At 42.1% G+C, this 24,786-nt stretch overlaps 1 protein-coding gene across 13 annotated transcripts in view; it reads right to left on the bottom strand.

Moving 5' to 3' along the window:
• The window catches only part of kirrel3b (kirre like nephrin family adhesion molecule 3b), a 658,462-nt gene that overhangs the window by 178,341 nt on the left and 455,335 nt on the right, over positions 1-24,786 (bottom strand). The gene's annotated exons all lie outside the window — the stretch shown is intronic.

Below are 24,786 nucleotides of genomic sequence, written 5' to 3'. Positions count from 1 at the left end.
TTCCATTCCTGTTGGACTAAGTTGATGATGTTGAAAAATAAGTATAATTTTTATCTCAAAAGAAATTATTTCACCTTAGGCCAGGAACTTATCAGTCACACCTCATATTTTAGAATGTGCTGTTAACCATTAACATGCAAATTTGGTTATCACTTCTCTGTATCAGTAAAAGTGAATCAAATAAACATTAAAATCTATTTTATCATTGCTCTACCCTCGTGGTTCCCCTCTCACTTAACAATCTCTCTCTAATGAGTTTGCCATTACCTGCTTGATTAAGCAAGAAGAACATGTAGCTGAGCAAGCTACCAAAATCCAATATGTACACATCTGTGTGTTCTTTATTAATTAGTACCAACAAATGGCATTCATTTCCCTGCCCCCACATCGCTCAGCTTGTTTGCATTGCAAACTCAGTGCATCTTGGCTTTGAGTGTCTCTTGTGATTTCATTCTCCACTAGGATGTTTGAAACCAGGTCTGTATGTGGGGCAAAGCAATGTAGATACACAGCTGGATGAGAAAATATTTGAGGGATATACAGGCTAGAGCCAAAATTTGTGATACCAAGATTGAATCTGAGTGCACCAGAGAATTCTGTGCAGAAATGGCTGTGAGGCAATATTTTGTAGCTTGCACTGTGCTGCACACACAAGTACATGGATATAAACTCAATTTTGTTCTGTAGTTTGTAAAGTTTAGTGGAAGTGAGCATTTAGTAATTTTTAAGAAGATCTCGAAAAGTTCTTTTTTTGAATCACAAGATTCTATATAGACCCCAAGGCCTTTTGCTATAGGTGCATTTTCCTGGATTATGGAGCATGAAGTGGATGACAGTCCTTGTATAGGAACCCAGTCCAATGCAGGCTACTTCCCCAGCCAAGGCTGGTATCCATTTGCAGCTGGGTGGACTGAGGCAATGCAGATGAAGTGTCTTGTCCAAGGACACACACAAATAGCATGACAGGGAATCAAACCAAGGTCTACATATTGGTAGTTAATCTCCTTAGCCAGCAGGTGCTCACTTGTTACTTTAGTTTGCTGACTACCAAATGAGAAATATTAAAACCCAAAACCAAAAAAACATTTAAATGCATTTAGATATTCAATGTAAATAATTATGAGTCTATCAAAAGAAACAATAAATTATCTGCACCATAATACTTATCAAAATAAAATACCATATTCTGCAGTAGAGAAGTGGCAGGTCCATGTGTACAGTATCTCTCACCCAGGCCCCCCATGACCCATAATTGGAATAAGCAGGTGTTTCTGTGTAGGCTCTCAGCTGTCCAAGTGGTTTCCATAGAAGAGAAGCTTGAATCTTCGACTGGACTGGGTTGCTTGACGCGAGGATGTTTCGCTTCAAATCGCAGAAGCTTCCTCAGCTAAAATTCTTGCTCTGGAGGTCTGACTTCTGTCTTGACTCTTGTAGAGAAGAATAATCAAGAAGTCACAAAAGCTGGAGTTTTAAACCTAACCAGACCCCTCCTACCGAGAGGCAGACTGCTATATGCTGGTGACTAAACAATAGCTCTAATTAGCACCTCTTGTGCTCTAGTTAACAATCCAGTCGAAGATTCAAGCTTCTCTACAATAAGCAGGTGTAGAGAATGAATGAATATGCCATATTTTTAGAGTGTAAAGATAATGGAAAAAAAAACACCAAAAACTTTGTATAAATTTAGAGTTGAACTTCACTCACACAATAATTGGCACAGTGTATCCTTAAATTTACAAGCAGATAATGCTTGATATGTGCAGTTTTTCCTCTACTCTCTAATATAATCTCTTGCAGAATCAATCATTATGCACATATATACATATCTGTCATCAAAGGCGTAGTGGCCAAGTGGTTAATGCATTTGGTTTCAGTGCGGAAGGTTGCCGGTTCGAATCCCACCCCGACCACATTTCTCCATGTAATTTGGAGTTGCATCAGGAAGGGCATTCAGCGTAAAACGTGTGCCAATTCAACATGCAGATCCACCTTGGATTTGCTGTGGCGACCCCAAGTACAAAACAAGGGAGCAGCCGAAGGGACTTACTTTTATACATATCTGTCATCATATCAGCTATTATAATAATGGCACAAAATATCTGTTAATCTGTTCATTGTTTATTGCCCCTTCACATATAGTACGAATGTGGTCGAATTGTGCATTAAGTGTACATGAAGCAGAAATCATATGCAATACGTGTAAAATCGTAGCTGCCTCCAACGCCTTGTACACTTGTTGCTACAACTATTTGTGCACACCAGTGGCTGAAAGACAGAGAGTGCCATGTGAGAGCCCATTCGATCCCTTCACGGCAGGTGTCATCCAAATTCCAGGTGACACACACGCACATCTAACACCGCTCGCTTGGCACTTAGAAAATATGTGACCATTTGTGCTATTAGCACGAAAACAGACGATTACTGTCGAGGTGGATGTGAAATTTGTCTAAGTGCCCCCACGAGTGTGGCTTTGCTTTGTGTGTCGCGCCACCCCCCACTCCTCCAACACATGTGGCATGCCGGGGGAGCACACTTGCATAAAATGTTGGTATATATATATATATATATATATATATATATATATATGCTGCACGCACAGCACAGCGAGGTGCCTGTCAACTGCTGACCAGAGACTCACTGACACCTCACAGAAGACAGAAGAGAGTGACACATTGGTGTGTGCGCTGAACTGACGGGCTGTGTCCACCAACAGGAGCAGCTGTGGAGATCTGTGGTTCTGGATGTCCCAGCTGGAGAACACGTATCGTGTTTGGATAGACATGAACTAACAACTGTCCACTGTGACGCGCGTGTCTGCTTGCTGTCCTCACGTAGACATACATAAAAAACATATATCACTGTTGCGACAGGCTGCAGCAAGCAAAAAAGCACACACCGTGCACACTGACAGGCTACCACATGTGAAACAGGCCGTCAGATCATAACACACAGCAGGCAATCTGAATGTCATGCCACCCACGTGAGCTCTGTTCCACATGATGCAGTGTCAGTCTTGCAGCATGCCATCCACAAGACACACGTGTCGGGCTGGACACGCGTGCGTAGCCGGATGGACACGCCACTGTTGACATAAGATGTTGACATAAGAGTCAACAAGAGTGCATGAACTGATTCATTCATGTCATTTTATGACTGTACATCTGTGACCATGGGTCATCTAGAGAGGAACAGATGGATCATACTTGTATAGCCCGTTTGTTAAAATGTGGTGTTTTTATATGGTGTGTGGCTTTATTTATTTATTTTTTTAAAATATGTCCATGTCCTTCTTGATTTTAGGCATTTTTCCACACTTTTTACACTACAGTGATGGTAGCTCAGTGGTAAAGTTTCTGGCTGGCAATCAGAGCTTTTGTAAATTGCAGGTTTGAATCCCGTGGGTGGCATGTTTTTTTTTTCTTTTTTTTCACAGCAGCTGCGCGATGTGGTTACACATGTTCCAGCTGCTGGCACTGTGTTGCCACTGTGACGGTGTCGTGCATGCTCATGCATGATAAAGTCACGTGCACAAAACCATTGCTTGATGTTTTCATGGTTCACTCATACGAGCTGTTCCGCCGTGATTTGCCCTAATTTATACTTATTAGTCCTAAGTGTGAAGGGGCCCATAACTGAGGTTTCACACAGGAAATTATTTTCAGTATTTTAAAATTAAAAATACTATAGAATATATTCTAAATACATTTAGCATGGATACAATCAGGGCAGCATGGTGGCTTGGTAGTTAGCACTGTTGCTTCACAGCAGGAAGGTCATGGGATTGCTTGCTATTTTGGCCTATCTGTGTGGAAGTTTGCATGTTCTCCTTATGTTTGTGTGGGTTCCCTCTGGGTGCTCTAGCTTTCTCCCATTTCCAAAGACATGCAAGTTAGGTGAACTGGTGACTCTAAATTGACTGTATGGCTGTATGTGTTTGTCTGCCTGTATGTGGCCCTCCCACAGACTGGTGTCCTGTACAGGGTGTATCTTGCCTCATGCCCTAAGAATGCTGGGATAAGGTCCAGCTAGGTGACCCTTGAATGGAGTAAACAGGTATAGAAAATGAATTAATGTATAGAATCAGCCCAGACTGACAGATGACACGTGTTGAATTCTCAATTTCACTTGTGTTATTTGCATTATGCATGACTTTTCTGACTATAATATACCCTATTCCCTATACTCCACAGTCTAATACTGCATTTTGTTAATTCTAATACAATGCTACTGTATACGTAGTGATACATATTGATTTACCCATGTTCACTGCTTTTTGTACTTTTATGCAAATTCATGATTAGTTCTGATCTCTGAAAATCAAGCACAAGCTACACTTCTGAAGGTTCAACCTCTCCCTACCGGAAAATTACAGGTACATGGAAGATTTTCCTTGGAGTGGTGTACAAAGTTTTGAAAAGTGCAGCAGAGAGAGCCTCATTCTTGTCCAGACCACAAAGTGGCTGTCTTTGTGTGTTTGTCAAGCTGTGCCAATGGGGAAATAATGACAGTCGACTCATATCTTTGTAAGTGCTGCTCGTGTGCATTACCATATCCCAGTGCACCTGCAAACTGTCAGTAAATGGACATTTTGCCACAAAGTGTTTGGCTATTGTCTCAAATCCTGTTGTCTGGTAAGAAAACTTGCTGTAGCAGCAAAGAACATCACAGTGTGTATGTTTTCTACAAATACATTAATTGGACCACTGATGACTGGGGAAAAATGCTCAGACTGTGACAAAAATACATTCAATTTGTTTTAGAATTTGAATTACACCAGACAAGAGAACAGTTAAAAACAAACTAACAAAATAAATAAATAAATAAATAATCTGTGGTTTTGTCACTGTGACAAGGCAGTGGTTTGAAGTACTGTTTCAGAGTTTGGGTGTACCAGAATACACGCCAGCAAAAAAAATAAAAAATACAAAATAGTTTGCCAGCAGCTGAACAAAGACTTGGACCTAGGACAAAAGAGCACACACCCTCAGCGCAAGCATCATTCCACAGTCATAATTCATTAATTCAGTCATTTTCTATACCCACTTACTCCAATCGGGGGGTGGAGCATATCCAAGCAGTCATGTGGTAAGAGGCAGAGTACAGCCCGGACAGGATGCAAATCCTGAATTAATTAAAAAATAATGGGCTCTTTTGGTCAACAGGGACATAGTTTGTTCAAATACGAGGTCTATTAGAAAAGTATCCGACCTTATTATTTTTTTCAAAAACCATACGGATTTGAATCACGTGTGATTACATCAGACATGCTTGAACCCTCGTGGGCATGCGAGAGTTTTTTCACGCCTGTCGGTTACGTCATTCGCCTGTGGGCAGTCTTTGAGTGAGGAGTCGTCCACCCGCTCGTCGATTTTTTTCATTGTTTAGGAATGGCTCAGAGACTGTTGCTTTGTTTGATAAAAATTTTTTCAAAACTGTAAGGCACAACTGAGTGGACACCATTCAATAAATTCAGCTGGTTTTCGGTAAAAATTTTAACGGCTGATGAGAGATTTTGGTCTGGTAGTGTCGCTTTAAGGACGGTCCACGGCGCCTGACGGCGATCTGCGCTTCGAGGCGGCAGCGTCTCGCCGTTTCAAGTTGAAAACTTCCACATTTCAGGCTCTGTTGACGCAGTAAGTCGTCAGAGAACAGAGAACTTTCAGAAGAAGTCGGCATGAGGAGTTTATTCGGACATTCCATTGTTAACGGTCATTTTGTAATGAAAGAACATGCGGGCAGAGTCGCATGTCGGACTGGACCCGACCGCGGGGGGTCGCGGCAGGAAAAACACCTCCGTTGGAAATCTTAACGGGCAAGTTGGAACATGCCCAAGCTGTTAAACAATTTCTCAGTTACTCACTTGTTGAAAGCCATTAAAAGCCGCCTGAATTCTACAAATGGTTTTCAACACGGAGGTGTTTTTCCTGTCGCGGCGCACACAGATTTGCCGAGTCGTCACGGAAACGACTCGGCGAATTTGCGCGTACGTCTTTCATTAAAAAAATGTCCTTAAACAGTGGAATGTCCGCATAAATTCCTCATGCCGGCCTCTTCTGAATCTTCTCTGTTCTCTCATGATGTCCTGGGTGAATTAAGCCTTAAATTAGGATGTTTTCAGCTCGAAACAGGCCGACGACAGAGCCTGGAAGCGCTGCAGGACGTCCCGCTCCGTGGGAAGTCCTTACACCGACAGAAACACCCCATAATCTCTCATCAGCCGTTAAACTTTTCATAGAAAACCAGCTTAATTTCTCGAATAGTGTCCACTCGGATATTCCTCACAGGTCCAGAAAAAATTTTGATAAAGCAACGCGCGCCGTCTCGAGCAGCGTGTGAAACAAAGGAATTCAGCCGAGAGGGCGGGACCACATCTCACTCAAGGCCTGCCCACAGGGAAATGACGTCACCGACACGCGTGAAAAAACTCACGCATGCGCACGAGGGTTCAAGCATGATTGGTGTAATCGCATGTCATTCAAATCCATATAGTTAAAAAAAAAATAAAAGGGTCGGTTTATTATCTAAGAGACCTCGTAGTTTGTCTCAGCTGAGGTCACAGATCCGTGTAAACATTTGTGTATGAATATGTTATGTTCAAAAATAAGTCCTCAGCTTTAAATCCATGAAAAAGAACATGGTGTGCAACATTTAAAATAGTCAGCTGGTTTATTCTGCAGGAATACGCACGAGTTATGTTTAGCTTCTTCTCATTTGGATTAACACAAGAATGGAAGGGAGAAAAACGGGGTCATGGAAGCATATGGGTGATTGGAATACAAATTTTAAGTGGAACAGTGAGCCTGTGATTCTAATTATTGTTGTAGCCATTAATTTTATCTTGTTAATACAGCAAATGTGATAACTCAGGGAAAAAAAAGATAAATACAACACAAAAATATAAAATAAACTCAAACTAGGACTGCAAGCAGTCATATACGGGCCTTCGTGTCCGTGCCACCGCCTCCCTGGGCCAGCCCGCCCCCTTGTGACCAGGTGTGGGCAAGTGCGCACAGGGGCCAACCCTCATCACACAGTTTAAGCTTCAAGCAAATCAGACAATGCATGAAGGAGTTATGACAAGTTGATGGTTCTTCCACTAGGGGCACTCAGAGCACAAACAGAGGGGTCACGTGCATACGGGGCAAACACTCATCACACAGTTCAGGTTTAAAGCAAATCTGTCAAGGCATGAAGGAGTTCTGACATATTGATGGTTCATCCACTAGGGAGAGCACAAACAGAGGGGCCAGGTGTGTTCAGAGGCTGACACTCGTCACACAGTTCAAATTTCAAGCAAATCAGTCAGTGCATGAAGGAGTTATAAAACGTTGATGGTTCATCCACTAGGGGGTGCTCAGAGCACAAACAGAGGGGTCAGGTGCAGCCTGGGTGGACACTTATCACACACTTCAAGTTTCAAGCAAATCAGACAATGCATGAAGGATTTAAGACATGTTGATAGATCATCCACTAGGGGCACTCGGAGCACAAACAGAGGGGCCATGTGTGTTAAGGGGCTGACCCTCATTACACGTGTGAGGTTTCAAGTCAATCAGGTAATGCATGAAGGAGTTATCACAAGTTGATGGTTAATCCACTAGGGGGCACTCAGACCACAAAGAGAAAGGTCGGGTGCATACTGGGTGGACACTCATCACACAGTTCAAGTTTCAAGCAAATCAGACAATGCATGAAGGAGTTATGACAAGTTGATGGTTCATCCACTAGGGGGCGCTCAGAGCACAAACAGAGGGGCCAGGTGTGTTCAGGGGCCAACCCTCATCACACGTGTGAAGTTTCAAGTCAATTAGGCAAAGCATGAAGGAGTTATCATGATTTGATGTTCCATGGCGAAGGGTCAAAATGGCGGCGCCATAGCAGCCACACGCTTCAACATAGAGAAAAGCGTTTGATAACTTTTGATCAGTATCATTTCTGGATGATCTGAAAGAAAATTGAAGTGCATTGGACAAAATCCCTAGGAGGACTTCGTTCAAATACAAGGTGTGGAAATCACACCAAAATTCAAGGATTCAAGGATTCAAAAGGAGTTTATTGTCATATGCACATAGCAACATGTTCACTGCACAATGAAATGTGTTTACTGCATTTTTACCCAACCTAATTGCCAGTTAGGAGCAGAGGTCGCCTTTTTTGGTGCCCGGGGACCAGCTCCAGATGTATATCCCTGCCCTAGGTCACGAGCAGGGCTGAGCAAACCTTGACCGGCCTCATGACACACTTAACAAACAACAACACATAAGCCGGTCCAGTACATGAACACATATAAAAGCACACACAAGGAAAGAATTGGGAAAAGAAAAACCTCTATTGCTGCTGTGTTGAATTCACGCAGCAGCACTGGAGAGCAAAAAAAAACCCATGGCACAGAAAAACAGTCATAACAAACACGACAGACGACAGCCGAGACTTGGATGTGTCCAGCCCAGAAGGCCGCCCATGGCGCCATCGACAGGCCTTATCTGTCCATCCTGGGGGGGATCCCAGTCCTGAATCAGTCCACCAGAGTTTCAAGGTCCCACAGTCAACATCTCAGGACTGGGAAGGGAGGGAGGGAGGGGGGGAGACGAAGCGGAGAGGGAGATGAGGAGCGAGGTTATCAGGAGTGTTCCTCAGGGGGAGGATTGGAAAGGGGGAGGAAAATGACATGAAAATTAAAAATGGCCGACTTCCTATTTGGAGTAGACCAATGGTGCAAGAGACTTTTTTGTACGTCTATGCAAGATACGCATGTGTACCAATTTTCATCTCCCTACTCCAAAAAACCTCTATGGGGAGGGATTTTTGAAACATTCAAGGGGGTACTATAGAGGCATTTTGCACCACCCATGGGCAACACCCCTATGACCTGTAAGAGGTTGTCATGCTTGAGCTGTGTATCATATGTTATATCGTAATTTCATGGTGAGGGGCCAAAATTCAGCACGTCATCACACAGACGCCATTACTCATAGCTTCATGGCGATCATTGCCTACGTTCACCAACTTGTTCTGCATGTTTTAGAAGTAGAATGAAGTTGATGGGGTTAACTGTGACATCAGTACCAGTTAAAGTAAAAATAGGCCATTTCCTGTTACCACCGGGGGCGCTATGCGTTAGGTGGGAAGTTAATATATGCAGATATTCAGGGCAGAGCCTTCATCATGTCCAGCAAGTTTGAAGGATCTACGATGAAGTATGTGGGTGTAACAGCCGTTTCGAAGTGAAACGGCGTACGCCGAAACGCTCACCAAAGTTTGATGAACCCTAGCAGCCACGTCTTTTGACCTACAGAAATTATTTTGATAACTTTTGATCAGCATGGGGTCATGATGATGTGTACCAAATTTGGAGATGATTGGATGAAATCCCTAGGACGGGTTCGTTCAAATGTAAGTAATGAAAATGGCCAAAAATGGTAAAAATTACCTCAAAATCGAAACTTTAAATCAAAATGGCTGACTTCCTGTCGACATTTCACCACAATGTTAACAGACTTTGTTGTGCGTCCCAGCATGGTAAATATGTGTACCGAATTTCGTGAGGCTTCGACAAAAAAACCCAATGTGGAGGTGACAAAAATAAACCCCAATGTGGAGGGTTTTTTTGAAAATTTATGGGGGGCGCTATTTTGCGATTTCATTGCGACCATGTGCGCAACCCCAAAATATCGAATTTCAGATCTGGCTGAACGACTTTGCAAAGTTTCGTGAGTTTTTGAGCATAGGAAAGGGGCGATATTGGGGCTTGAAAAGTGTCAAGAATAATAAATAATAATAATAATAATAATAATAATAAACAGCGCAATTACAATAGGGTCCTTGTAGGACATTGTCCTACACGGGCCCTAATAAAAGAGAATTAATTAATTCAGTTTCTAATTCCAGTTAAGCATCATGGGGAACTGGAGCATATCCCATGAATCATTGTGCAAAGGGCAGTGTACACCCTCACACAGTTGTCTGGATATCATAGAGCAAACATATAGACAAACACTCCCAGTCACACTTACTGTCAATTTAGAGTCACAAATTCACGTAACATGGAGAGAACCCAGAGGGAACCCACACAAAAACACCAGGGAAACAGAAAGTATAAAGTTGAAAGTGAACCCAGGACTTTCTCACTTTAACACTAACCACTTAACCACTGTGCTGTCCCAGATTAAAATTTAATTTGCTAATTTTAAAATGCACAATGTAGGCCATGCACACATATGTGGACAGTTCATAATTAAATGTTGAATTCATTTTGGTTTTCTTCTTAGAGTAATGTTCTTAAGGGCCCCTTCATACATAGTGCGAATTTGATCACATAGTGCGAATTTGATCGATTTGCGCATAAAGTGCGCATGCAGCAGGAATTGTGTGCAAAATGTGTAAAATTGCAGCTGTCTTGTACACCTGTTGCTACAACTATTACGCGCACACCAGTAGCTGAAAGACAGAGTGTGCGCTGTGCAAGCCCATTGATCACTCTCACAGCAGGTGTTGGTCAAATTTGAGGTGACATGCACGAGCATCTAACACCGCCTGTTTGGCACTTAGAAAATGTGTGGCCATTTGCACTATTAACATGACAACAGTCTGCAGACAATCACTGTTGTGCTGGCAGTGAAATTTGTCTAAGTGCCCCATGAGTGTGGCTTTGGTCTGTGCACTGAACTGACAGGAGTTGTGGCTGCCAACAGAAGTGGCTGTGGAGATCTGTTGTTCTGGACATCCCAGCTGGACAACATGTACTGTGTTTGGACAGACATGCACTAACAACTGCCCACTGTGACGCATGTGTGTGTGCTTGCTGTCATCACGTGGACATAAATAAAAACATATATCGCAGTGGCCGATCTGACTGTCACACTACCCACGTGAGCTCTGTTCCACATGACACGGTGTCAGTCCTGCGGCATGCTATCCACAAGACACGCATGTCTGGCAGGACACGCACGGGTTGCTGGACATGCGCCAGCAGATGTGGACATGATGAGAGCAAACTGCTTCTCATTCATGTCATTTCATGACTGTACGTCTGTGACCATGGGTGATCTACAGAGGCACAGATGGATCATACTTGTATTGCCCACTTTATAAGAGGGATTCAGTATAATGCAATGTTTTTATATGGTGTGTGGTTTTATTTTTTTTTAAATACATCTGTGTCCTTCCTGATATGAGGCAGTTTCCTGCACCTTTCACAAGCCAGTGATGGTAGCTCAGTGGTAAAGTTTCTGGCCGGCAGCCAGAGCTTCTGGAAAGAGCAAGTTCGAATCCCATGAGTGACATGTATTTTTTTATTTTATTTTCACAGCAGCTGCGCGATGTGGTTATACATACATCACACTGCTGCTCGCTCTGTGTTCCTGCGTGCATGAAAATGCTGCAACATGTATTTTTAAAAATTTTTTAATTTATTTTTTCTTCACAGCAGCTGCGCGATGTGGTATGTGTTTGCACTAGGTGTGAAGGGGTCCTAAGAGTTTAATTTCCTATGCAATTAACATAAATGCTTTGATGTTTGCACATGATATTTTGGTCTGTAGTGAGAGCAAAGGGCAAAATAAGTTGAGCCTGAGAAGGTGGAGATATGCTCTGGAGAGAAGGGGAATGGAAGTCAGTGCAGAGTACCAGTTTGTTAATAAGAGGGAGTGTAATAGAATATTATTTTTACAAGGAGTAGAGGAGGTGAAGGTAGATGAGTTTAAATACTTGGGGTCAGTTGTTCAAAGTAATGCAGAGCATGGTGAGAGATGAAGATGAGTGTGCAGGCAGCATGGAGTGGGTGGAGAAAGGTGGCAGGAGTGATTTGTGAAATCTTCAGAAGTGAAATGGAAAGTTTACAAGACTGTAGTGAGAACAGATACAGTACAGTGGTATGGGTGAGAGACCATGGAACTGACAAAAGGACAGGAGGCGGAGCTGAATACGCTGTGATTTTCCAGTGTATATCAGGAGTAGGATGCTGAGGATGGAGGGAGGATGGATGTGGTGAGGCAGAACATGCAGGTGGCTGGTGTGAGGGAAGAAGATACAGAGGACAGGGTGAGATGAAGCTGGATGATCTGCTGTGGCAACACCTAATGGAAACAGTCAAAATAAGTAGTTGAAGATCAAGAGTACCATATAGTAAGTTGCTTCTGCTTCTGCCTTGCTTCATTTGGGGTCGTGAGCAGGGGCGGCTTGCTCATAAGAGCAATTTGGGTGACGCACTGCCAAATGCGAAAAGGAGTGATTTACTTATCTGTGGGAATCTACCCCTGTTACAGAGGTTATCAGTGTTCCAGACTGATCTGTTTGAATGTCATTGTCCAGTCAGGTCCCGCCCATTCTGGTATGATTTCAATCAGGTTGAATATCACTCGACTGCATCTCTTCCAGACTCTCATCTAAAATTAATATTTTTCACAAAACAGAGCTTTCAATGAAATCTTTATAGATTTGGGGTGTGCACAGCACATAACGTGTTCACATCATACGCAATTGTGAAAAGAGCGGGCTGTGGTGTCCATCAATGGTGCATTCAAAACGCCTAAGAAGCTCAGAGCCTCAGACTCCCAGCTTAAAAAGTGGATTTAAACACGAAACAGGCGGGGTTTTTTTTCACTGTTCTGGTGAGTGTGTTATGGCCCAGTCACACGGCACACATCGATTCCTGAACAAGGGAAAAAGTTTAAAAAAGGTCACAATTCATTGAGAAAAGGTGGACGGAAGAGCTTTATCACTGAACAGCAAAGCAAGAGCGCAAAAGCGACGAAAGAGGAACTAAACAAAATGAAAGCTAACTATCTCAACGCTTTAAACGGAACGCACCTGGAGCCACAGTGTGTCTGCATCTCTGCATTAAAGGACTTGGCGCTTGGACGGAGCTCATAGTGCCTGAGTCCTGGAGAAACTGCAAGCAGAATCTGTGGAGATCTGTGTGCACTTTGGTGGACCCACCTGCTCTGGTTCCTCATCCAGAACAAAAGAGGGATCATCTCCATCATCATCAGAATTCTCACTGTCTGTCGACACGCTGCGCACTCCGTCTTGCTCCCATTAAAAGAAAAAAAAAAAAAACTGGTGTGCCATGGTCACTGCTGTATCACTGTATTATGTTCTAAGCCATATATATATTGATTATTGATTTATAACAGAAAACTGTCAAAAGGGGGAATAAAAATAAGTGTAAAGATGATTGAATATATCAGAGCAGTAAATTGATCAGTCCGTGTGAATGCACATTGACTTACATGTGCGGTTATTTCCACCAGCTGCCATTGATCCACAATGTGAATTCTGCCTTCCAGAACAGCTCTTTATATAATCATTTGAATTATCTACCTGTTGCCACATGTACATAAGTGCTGGATTGTCATTCCTACACTCATATTGTTATATTTAATAACAAATAATAAGCACACGTAGGAGCTGCAGCTGTCGCTGTGTTTAAGTACCATCGGAAATTAGACAACTTTTTTGTTGTTTTAAATTCAGCAGTTGCTTGTGGCAAAATAATTAATTGTATCCACACAAAAGATTAATTCTGGCCTATATAAGGTGCCTGAGCCCATTGAAGCTGACCCCCACACCCAGATAAAAAAAATCCAAGCAAACAGGCTGAGTTTGTCCTGAAATTTCTGACGGTACATGAACGCAGCAGCAGCGCTCACAAACCGGCTTCTGCACTGTATGAAAACATTCACCTGGTTGAATGAAGTCAAACTAAACAATAACGCTACAAAAACTAAACAAACGATTAAAAAACGTTAAGAACAACAGCAAAACGAAACACGGACGAATGGAGGTTTTCATTGCCCTTCTTTCAAATTTTTCAACAGTTTAAAAAACCTGACGAAACGCCAGCTGCCAGAACGAAGCTGCGTGCAGGTTAAACGATGCCAACGAAAGTCAACGAAAGTCCAGATTTCTTGTTTTGTTAGGGCTTTGTTGCCCTTCGTTAAGTGCCGTGTGACTGGGCCATTACTGTCATGCAAAACATTTGTTATTATTACCATTCATTTTATTTTATTATGTTACTAGCTGCATTACCCATTCTATGCACAGGTAATACTTTACTTTACTTTATTTGTCTCCCTTGGGAGAAATTTGGTTCAGACAGAGGCTTGCTACATAGGACATTAAAATACCGACAGACAATAAACAGTACAGCACAAGAAATAAAGTCCCAACCATGAGTTGAGACGTCCATTGACATGGCTAAAATTCCAATAAAGAGGAACTTTAGCCATATCATTGTATATTTCATGTCACTTTAGTTAAGGTGTAGTAAGTTCCATTGCATTGTGTGTATGTTGTCCTCATTAATTTTCATAGAACAATTTGTGACATTTATGAGACTTAAGTGAATGATGATAAAAGGTGACAGCATGTCATATCATGACAATGCTCTGGCATGCCGTACACAGTAGGTACACTTTAATTGAAAAAAAGCACCCGGTGTGTGCTGGCCTGTTTGGATTGTAATTAAAGTCCACCCTAGCCAGCCGCTACTATGTAGTACATAAAGTGCGATGCTTGCTACCTGACCTGAGTACCAGGTGAACTGCAAAAACAAAGGCTCCAGTGAGTGGGTCGTGATCTAATATATAAGGCTGACTGTGTGTGTGTGTGTGTGTGTGTGTGTGTGTGTGTGTGTGTGTGTGTGTGTGTGTGTGTGTGTGTGTGTGTGTGTGTGTGTATGTGTGTGTGTGAGATCGTGCGCGTGCACTTTGAACTTAAGGTCCCCACTGACCTCCCCCTTGGTGACCCAAGTCACCATAGCAAGTTTGTTGTGGATTGCTTCATTACTGTGGCTGTGCATAGTGAACACACACACGGTCAGCTTTATATATTACATTATGGCTGACAAAATAACACAATAATTTCCATTAATTAATTACAGCACCTATAATGCATTTATTTTTTAAAAAGTCGTGATTTAATCACACTTTGCTCTGTTTCGTGACTGTTCTGACTATTGCAAGACTGAAGGAAATTCTTTGAAGGTGTCACATATGTAACTGAAGGAATACAGCATTCATTTGTGGTGGAATTGAGGAAGAAATATCTTCTGTTGTTTCAACTTCATCTTCATGGTTGTCATCCCATGAATATTTGCGCTGAGAAAGAAATGCAAAAAATGAAAATTACAGGTGTGGGGCACATATGCCAATGACCATGGGAAAAGCATATGGGTAGGAGGTTCTGTAGCAGGGTATCTCTTGATGCTGACAAGAACAAGTCCAAAATGGCTACACACAATATTTAAATGTCACAAAATTTACAACATTTCATTTATAACCCCTACTCTGTAATAGAGCATGGTTACTGGGTATATACACACAAATGCATTGTCAGCATCAACCACTCAATAGATGCAAGAAAAAAAGGGAGCAAGTTTTACAACAAATGTTACTGTTGTGAAAAAACAGGATCAGAAGTACTTACAAAAATTTCATCAAACATTTAACATATTGCTTAAGTACAGAGCCCTGGAAGTGTCATCGCAAAATGTTTTGCATGTGGAGAGAATGTGCGCACGTTTTATTATATTGTGTGCACGTTTTGTCATATTGTGCGCACGTTTTGTTATATTGTGTGCTCATTTTGTTGTGCGCACATTTTATTATATTGTGTGCACGTTTTATTATATTGTGCATAACTTTTAAGCATCGTTTGAGTAAAACAATGACACGATCTACTTAAATGTGGCCACAATTTGTAAAACGTGCATTCAGTATTGTTGTGACACATAAATGTTGGCTATTAGACAACAAACCAGGAGACAGTGTAATACATTTCCCCATTAGAAATGGATCTGGTCAGAGTTTATCATCCATGGTTTGGGCGCACAAGGACATATAGAGAACTCCAGCTACCCAGCATGGCATCATCTGGAGTTTAAGCACATTAAAAAGGATGCTGAAGGCGAAGCATCTCCCTGTCGTCAGGATGACAATTTAGGTCATATTATGGAGTTTATTAGTTGTTGTTTTATATCTTGTTTTAATAATTCGAGGGCTCAATTAAAGGAAAGCATGCGCACAAATTATCATGGCCATTAAAACGTGCACATGAATTATCGCGGCCAGGAACACGTGCGCACATTTTATTAATTTGAGAGCACGTTTTATTAATTCGTGGGCTCAATTAAAGGAAAACGTGTGCACAAATTATCATGGCCAGAAAAAAATATCACTATAAGTGACCTCTCCCGGGTTCCGTACTTAAGTAATAACATGAAAAGAATCTAAAATCTTTTTGGATGTTTATTAAATAATTTTATTATTTTATTTTCATTATCTGGTCGGGGGCAGCACGGTGACTTAGTGGTCAGCACTGTTGCCTCACAGCAAGAAGGTCATGGGATCGCTTGCTATTTGGGCCTATCTGTGTGGAGTTTGCATGTTCTTGTGTTTGCGTGGGTTCTCTCTGGGTGCTCCGGCTTCCTCCCACATCCAAAGACACGCAGGTTAGGTGGATTGGAAACACCCTGTGACAGACTGGCATCCTGTCCAGGGTGTACCCCGCCTCACGCTCTATGACTGCTGGGATAGGCTCCAGCAACCCGTGACCCTAAATTGGAATAAGCAGCTGAAGATGAGAGTGTGTGTGTGTGTGTGTATCTGGTGGGGGTGCTGTGACATCTGTTTTTCCAGTGGCCCCCACCTCCCATTGCTATAAATATCTTAAACATTAATGGGAAATCAGTTCTTCCTATATTCTCTACCATCCACAGTAGAAGAACACTGGTCGATAGTATGACAACATCTATGCTTGGTTGATGTGCTGGGATTCTGCTGCTCATGGAAAATTCACAGAGTACTGCAGCTTTTAGTTAGCCAAGACTACAATCAGGAAATTTTATGTAAATCCCTCTTAATTCTCAAATATCAGCGCAAACACTATCAGCAATTCTGGAAATTACTGTTTCACTGATGCCACATAAATTAACACTTTCAACTTGAAATGTACCACTTGCCAAAACAGTCTCAGAGCACCTGCACTTACAAAGAAACTGGTACTGGCTCTCTTTGAGTAAGAGATGAAATCATTAATTACTTCATGCAGTCATTTTCTATACCTGCTTACTTCAACCAAGGGTCATAGGAGGACTGGAGCCTGTCCCAGCAGTCATGGAGTGAGGGGCAGAGTATCCCCTGGACATAATGGCAGTTTATCGCACATAGACAGATGAACGCAATCAAAAACACTGTCAAATTAAAGTGTCCAATTCAACTAAACTGCATGCCCCAGAGGGAACACATGCACAGTAGGCATGTGAATCTCATCAATGACATTGATTTGATACGCACCTCGATACACTACCAGTGATACGATACATATAGCGATACATGACGATACAATGCGATACGATTCACCCCATTCCCGATTCGATGCGATTTGATATGTATTTGATGGTGATTCAATGCCTCACAATGTGATACGATGCAATTTAGCGCAATATGATTAATGATGGGTATTGATAAGATTTTATCAGTATCGATGCCATTATTGAGTCCACTCATCAATCCTATTCTTTATCAATTCCCTTATCAATACCTTTTGTGAATTTACAGCTTTTCTATGTCAACAACATTTTATTGAGTCTTAAAGAAATAATAAATATGAACTTAGTCACTGGATCCTTAATCTCTGGACATAAATAAAAATCAATAAAATCTGTACATGGCCACTGGATGTACATGATGGATCCTAGTTCTCTCGACAGAAATAGAAATAAACAAAATATGTAGTTTTTGTCAAAAGCATTTCCTTTCAGATATTAATGACACAAATGTAACTCCACAGACTCTCAACTGCACTCTTCAGCAGGCTGCACTGGACGTCAGGATGAATGTAATTCATAAGAAACAGAGGATGTCTCATTTTTGGGGGAAAAAAATGGTTTTGGTCAGTTATAGTTTAATGTTTGTATTATAACATTTGGAAAGACGTGTCATTTGATTTAAAATGGCGATTCGGGCTGAAGTTATTAATTCAGACCGAAATCTGCACAACACTTTGGAGCTGTGTACTTAGTCCCACAAAACAGAGGATATTATTATTATTATTATTATTATTATTATTATTTCCATTAACCAATGGACAACTTCAGTTTATGCACCGGCTGGTGTTCGCACCAGAGAACCATCACGTAAAACTCTGGGGTGGAACGGCCAGGAGTCCCAGTTTGTGACTTTAATCAGCACAAACATGAGTCACGATTGACATCTTTAAATGGCTTTGAGAGGGGTTAATGAAGAAACTGCGGACCTGCTGTTGGATGCAAAGCAGAGCACCAGTGAACAGCAGGTCGAAGTGCTGCTTCGTTGCTTCAAGCTTCAAGCAGACATGCTGTAGTCTGCAAACAACATAGAGAAATGATCATTTCCCGATAAACACCCTCAAAAACAACGGCCGCTCCGGTGTCCCGAACTGAAGGACCAATAAGGGAATCGTTAAGCAAAAAGGCTATTGATGTCATCATTTTTGTTGTGGTAGAAATGTGCTTTCTGGGTTCTGTCCATGGTGCATTCAATGTGCATTAGAAAAAAATCAATGCAAGCAGGCAGCAACCAATCCGTCGCAATTTCCATTGTCAGTTGAATCTATGCACACTGAATGAATTCATGCACACATTTGTACCTAGATACCGATTCGTAAATCTCCACATGCCTAATGCACAGAAAGGACTAGGTGGAAAGTGATCCCACAACCTTCTTGCTGTGAAGCAGCAGTGCTAACTACTAAATCACAGTGGCCTCATTGGTCCCAAAACTGAAATTAATTCCATTACATTAGCTTTTGGCATTCTAGACTGGTCATGAAATCTCATGTAATAAAAATGATGCAATGATTCACCTCTGTCAGTGAGCAGTCATCTGGCTGGTGGTGTTCATTGTTGTTCATTGACGTAGTCCAAGAAATCCATGAAACATAATCTAATTGAGCAAAGTTTTGATTAATGAATTACAATGTGAAATGTAGTTGTTTAAGACAGACACACGTTTTCCTTTGGTAATGTTGGAGAAGGAGAGTCTTTGGGGAAAGCTGAAGTAAATGTGTCAAATGACCAGTTACTGATGGAGATCAAAGTGAGGCCTGCTGATTGCATTGTGAGGAAACATCAATTATGTCACAACAACCATGTGGCATATTCCCCTGTGCATGAGCCAGCTTGCAGGTTTCTCAGAACTTTGGACCCCAGTACCTGGATGAGGCCAAATGCATGCTGTAAATCATTTTGCTGTAGCAGATATATAGCTGCTTTAGGGAAATAGGGATAAACTAGTGTCCAGCCTGGGTGGCTGCCAATGACAATTTAGGGTTATTCTGTGGTGTGGTAGGTACACTGTCACATGCTCCAAGGTCTGACCTGCTGATTACTGGTTACTGTATGTGGCTTTGGTGGTGAAGGCCATTCTATACATTCGTGCAAAGGTAGGCTTTGCTCACTGGTGGAACCAAGGTCAATGAAAATTACATCAAAGTTAAACTTGATTGACATTGTGTGTGTGTGTGTGTGTGTGTGTGTGCACGCGTGTGTGTGTGTGTGAGATCACACAGAGTAATGATCATCGCATAATGAATTGAACAACATGATGTCATACCACAGGATATTTCAAAACAATTAAGTTTTAAAAGCAAGGGTAGGTTCTTTAGGTAGCTAGGATTTAGTCTCTTTACCTATGCCTATTTGTTATTTAGAAGCTTAGGGCCCCTTCACACATAACACAATTGAACCCGACTAGCACACGAAGGAGGAATTGCATGCCACTAATGAAAAATCGGAGGTACCGCAAACTCCTCATACACCTATCACCACAGCCATTTGTGCATATCAGTGGCCGAAAAACAGCGAGTGCCCTGTGAGTGGCCATTCGATCCCCCTCTCGGCAGGTGTTGGCCAAATATCAGGTGCGACACACGAACATACAACACCTCTCACTGGACACTTAGAGAAGACAGGGCTATTCATGCTCATGGCACAAGAAGAGAGAGCAGTTGACCACAATGAAGCTGTTTGTGAAAACTGTCTAAGTGCCCGAGTGTGGCGTAACCTAGCAACACACATGGGTGTGACTGTGGCAAACTCCCCCAACACATGTGGCTTGCCAGTGTGTCGACAACCCCCAACACATGTGATGTGTTGATCGCTCCCTCACCCCCCACAAAACGTGGCATGCAGGAGGAGGCACGCACACACAGACTAAATGTGCCACAAAACTGTTGCCTCTGTACTTTAAACGCACAGTGAGCTACGTTCCACATTACACGGTGTGTGTCCTGCGGCACGCTGCTCAAAGGACACGCGTGTCCTATCAGTCAGACGTGACATTCCACATGAATGTCCACATGATCTGATGGTCTGTTTCACCTGGAACAGCCTGTCAATGTGCGCATGCTCCAGCCCATCGCAAAAGCGATGTATGTTTTATGTATTTCCACATGGCGACAGCAAGCACACACATGCATCACGGTGGACAGTTGTAAGGTCATGTCCTTCAAAACACGGTACATGTTCTACAGCTGTGACGTCCAGGACCAGGGATCTCAACAGCTGCTGCTGTTGGCAGCCATGCCCCCTGTCCATTCAGCGCAGACACCAAAGTGTCATTCTCTGTTTCTGTGTTATGTGATCATTTTTTTAGTTATTATGGCATGTAATTGTGTATGTAGTTACTGTTGTACTTATTTATAGACCAAGCCTGTCCTGGCTGCGGTCTCTGTGTTTTTAATGTGACACGTTGTGTGCACTGAGCCGTCATTTGCAGCTGTCAGTGAGTCTCTGGCCAGTGATCAGCTGATGTGTGCCTTTGGACGTGGCTGGCCGCTCCACATCAATACATACATATCAGCATTTTATGCAAGTATGCTCCCCCCCACACGCAACATGTGTTGTGGGGAGGAACGGGGCGTGGCATGCAAAACACATGCACACCTCATGTGTTGGGGTGAGTGGGGGTCGCGCAAAACACACACACCATTTGTGTAGCTTGGCAACGCCACAGTCATGGCAAATTTCATAGCCAGCTCGAAGGTGGTTGCCTGCTCACTATTTTCGTCCTGACTGGGTGATTGCCACCACATTTCCTAACTCCTCTGCGAGTGGTAATGGATGTCCATGTGTTGTACCTGAAATTTGGCCAACACCTGCCGAGAGAGGGATCGAACAGGCACTCACAGGGCACTCTCTGTTTTTTGGCTGCTGATGTGCGCGAATGGTTGTGGTGACAGGTGTATGAGGCGTTCGAGGTGACTCAGATTTTTCACAAATGGCATGCAATTGCTCCTTCATGCACGAGTTGGCATCAATTGTGCTATGTGTGAAGGGGCCCTAATGGACATGTTTACATGTTGTGCATCCTTTGCACAAAGTGTGACATCCCTACAGACCCCAATATGGGAGTCTGTGTTGCACACAGAGAGATTTGTTCTGAATGAAACAAACACAAAGTAAAGTGTTACCTCTTAAAAACCAGACATTTACAATGAATGATATTTGTCCTCTTGTTTTAATTCCCTGTAAGAGTTAGTGGAAGCGGCTGCTGAAACAGCAGTCAATCAAGCACTTTAAGTTAATGTCAAGATTTCAAAGCACAGATGCTTGCTATACAACACTTGCTATACCGATTTTTGACCTTGATAAATCGTGTTGCATTTGTAAACACCACCTATTTGTGCATGCGGGTGGACAAACCCCACACTGCATATCCATGAATGCAAACTTGCTACATGGACAATATCCACTACTTTGCACGTTTGACAGACACAATCCTCGTTGCACACTTTTATTAACTCACCATACAGGCGCATTTGTGAGTGCACTGGTGTTTGTGCACATTTTACCACACACAGACCTGTATTAAATCAGGTCCTATGTGTCTCTCCATGAGGATAAACATGCTTGAAAGATAAGGGTCAGCGCTGACCTTCAGGACTTCTGAAGGATACATGCTTCAAAAGATCCAGATGCTGAATCACATTACAGCTTATTTCTGCTTTCTGCCTTCCCTGGATGACAACAGCTGCTGCTCATCAATTTTTACCACACTGTCCACTGTGGAGGAGTAATCTCATAGGTCAGACATATGAGATGGTTGGTCCCTCAAGAGATGTCGAAGGTTGCGACTGCTTGCCAATGTTCCATTACTTATTTATTCAGCACCTGTTTTTCTGTCGCAGCATTGATGAGTACTCCTCGATCACCTTCTTCACCTCCAGCGATATCACATCCAGCCAGTATGAACATATTTTCCAGGAATTCCAGGTTTGCAAATCTTTGTTAGCTACAAATTGATAACATCCACATGATAAATACATGTACTTATATGATGTGTATCTTCACTGCAGCTTACACCTGGGTAAAATAAGTAAAATACTTATTGATGTGCCTCAGGTAAAATAAGTAATGAAGAACTCACCATTTTTCACAGTAAATATATTTCTAAAGATGCGAGTGATGTGAAAGTTTAACCAGATATGGGTAACAACCCAGGTAATCCACATATACAAAGAAATCAAACCACAGATGTCTATGAATTAAGTTATGTGCAATAATGTGAAATGACGCAGGAAAAAGTATTGAACAACTGGAAAACGGGAGCTGCAAAAAGGCATGGCAAGCCAAGACACAAGCTGAAATCTATTAGTAATTACAAAGCAATCCTGCCTATTGTCTGTGCAAATTAATATCAGCTGGTTCCATCCCAATTGTTGACCTATAAAAAGGTGTCTCATTACCAAGGTGTGACACAAGAAACATCCCATGATGGGTAAAAGCAAAGAGGTTTCTCAAGATCTTCGAAATGTTATTGTTGCAAAACAATACTGATGGCATTGATTACAGAAGGATTTCTAAACTTCTGAATGCTCCAGTGAGCACTGTTGGGGCCATAATCTGAAAGTGGAAAGATCATTTCACCATAAACCGGCCATGATCAGGTGCTCCTCGTAATATTTCTGACAGAGGAGTGAAAATAATTATCAGAGGAGCTGTCCAAGAGCCAAGATCCACTTCAGAAATAACTTTAAAGTTTGCAGCACAACATTTTATAAGCCTAGGAAATACTGGGAGAATATACTCTGGTCAGATGAGACCAAAATTGAACTTTTGGATGCCATAATACACATCATAAATGGCACCGCACATCACCCCAAAAACACCATATCAACAATGAAGTTTGGAGGTGGGAACATCATGGTGTGAGGCTGTTTTTCAGCATCCGGTACTGGTCCCGGTACTGAGAAACTGGATGTCTAGCAATTCCCTACTTTTAAACCCTGATGCGTCTGAAGTGATGGTTCTTGGACCAGTGAGACATCTGCATCAATTTGACCAGCTAATGCTTAGCCTAGGCTCATGTGTCGTATATCACACTGACAAAATGAGGAACCTTGGGGTTATTTTTGATCATACAGTAGTGTTCAGAATAATAGTAGTGCTATGTGACTAAAAAGATTAATCCATGTTTTGAGTATATTTCTTATTGTTACATGGGAAACAAGGTACCAGTAGATTCAGTAGATTCTCAAAAATCCAACAAGACCAAGCATTCATGATATGCACACTCTTAAGGCTATGAAATTGGGCTATTAGTAAAAAAAAAAGTAGAAAAGGGGGTGTTCACAATAATAGTAGCATCTGCTGTTGATGCTACAAACTCAAAACTATTATGTTCAAACTGCTTTTTTTAGCAATCCTGTGAATCACTAAACTAGTATTTAGTTGTATATCCACAGTTTTTCATGTATTCTTCACATCTGCGAGGCATGGAGTCAACCAACTTGTGGCACCTTTCAGCTGTTATTCCACTCCAAGATTCTTTAACAACATTCCACAATTCATTCACATTTCCTGGTTTTGCTTCAGAAACAGCTTTTTTGATGTCAGTTCTCAATTGGATTTAGGTCTGGGGATTGGGCAGGCCACTCCAAAACATTAATTTTGTTGGTTTGGAACCAAGATTTTGCTCGTTTACTAGTGTGCTTGGGGTCATTGTCTTGTTGAAACACCCATTTCAAGGGCATGTCCTCTTCAGCATAAGGCAACATGACCTCTTCAAGTATTTTGACATATCCAAACTGATCCATGATACCTGGTATGCGATATATAGGCCCAATACCATAGTAGGAGAAACATGCCCATATCATGATGCTTGCACCACCATGCGTCACTGTCTTCACTGTGAACTGTGGCTTGAATTCAGAGTTTGGGGGTCGTCTCAAAAACTGTCTGCAGCCCTTGGACCCAAAAAGAACTATTTTACTCTTATCAGTCCACAAAATATTCCTCCATTTCTCTTTAGGCCAGTTGATGTGTTCTTTGGCAAACTGTAACTTCTTCTGCACGTCTTTTATTTAACAGAGGGACTTTGCGGGGGATTCTTGCAAATAAATTAGCTTCACACAGGCGTCTTCTAACTGTCACAGCACTTACAGGTAACTCTAGACTGTCTTTGATCATCCTGGAGCTGATCAATGGGTGAGCCTTTGCCATTCTGGTTATTCTTCTATCCATTTTGATGGTTGTTTTCCATTTTCTTCCACGCGTCTCTGTTTTTTTTTTTTTTTTTTTGTCCATTTTAAAGCATTGGAGATCATTGTAGATGAACAGCCTATAATTTTTTGCACCTGCGTATAAGTTTTCCCCTCTCCAATCAACTTTTTAATCAAACTACGCTGTTCTTCTGAACAATGTCTTCAACGTCCCATTCATCCTTAAATAGGGGACACCTGATTTACACCTGTTTGTTCCACAAAATTGATGAACTCACTGACTGAACGCTACACTACTATTATTGT

Source organism: Thalassophryne amazonica, chromosome 4, assembly GCF_902500255.1.
Source record: "Thalassophryne amazonica chromosome 4, fThaAma1.1, whole genome shotgun sequence".
NCBI classification, from domain to species: Eukaryota; Metazoa; Chordata; class Actinopteri; order Batrachoidiformes; family Batrachoididae; genus Thalassophryne; species Thalassophryne amazonica.
This window is presented reverse-complemented; position numbering and strand designations above follow the sequence as displayed.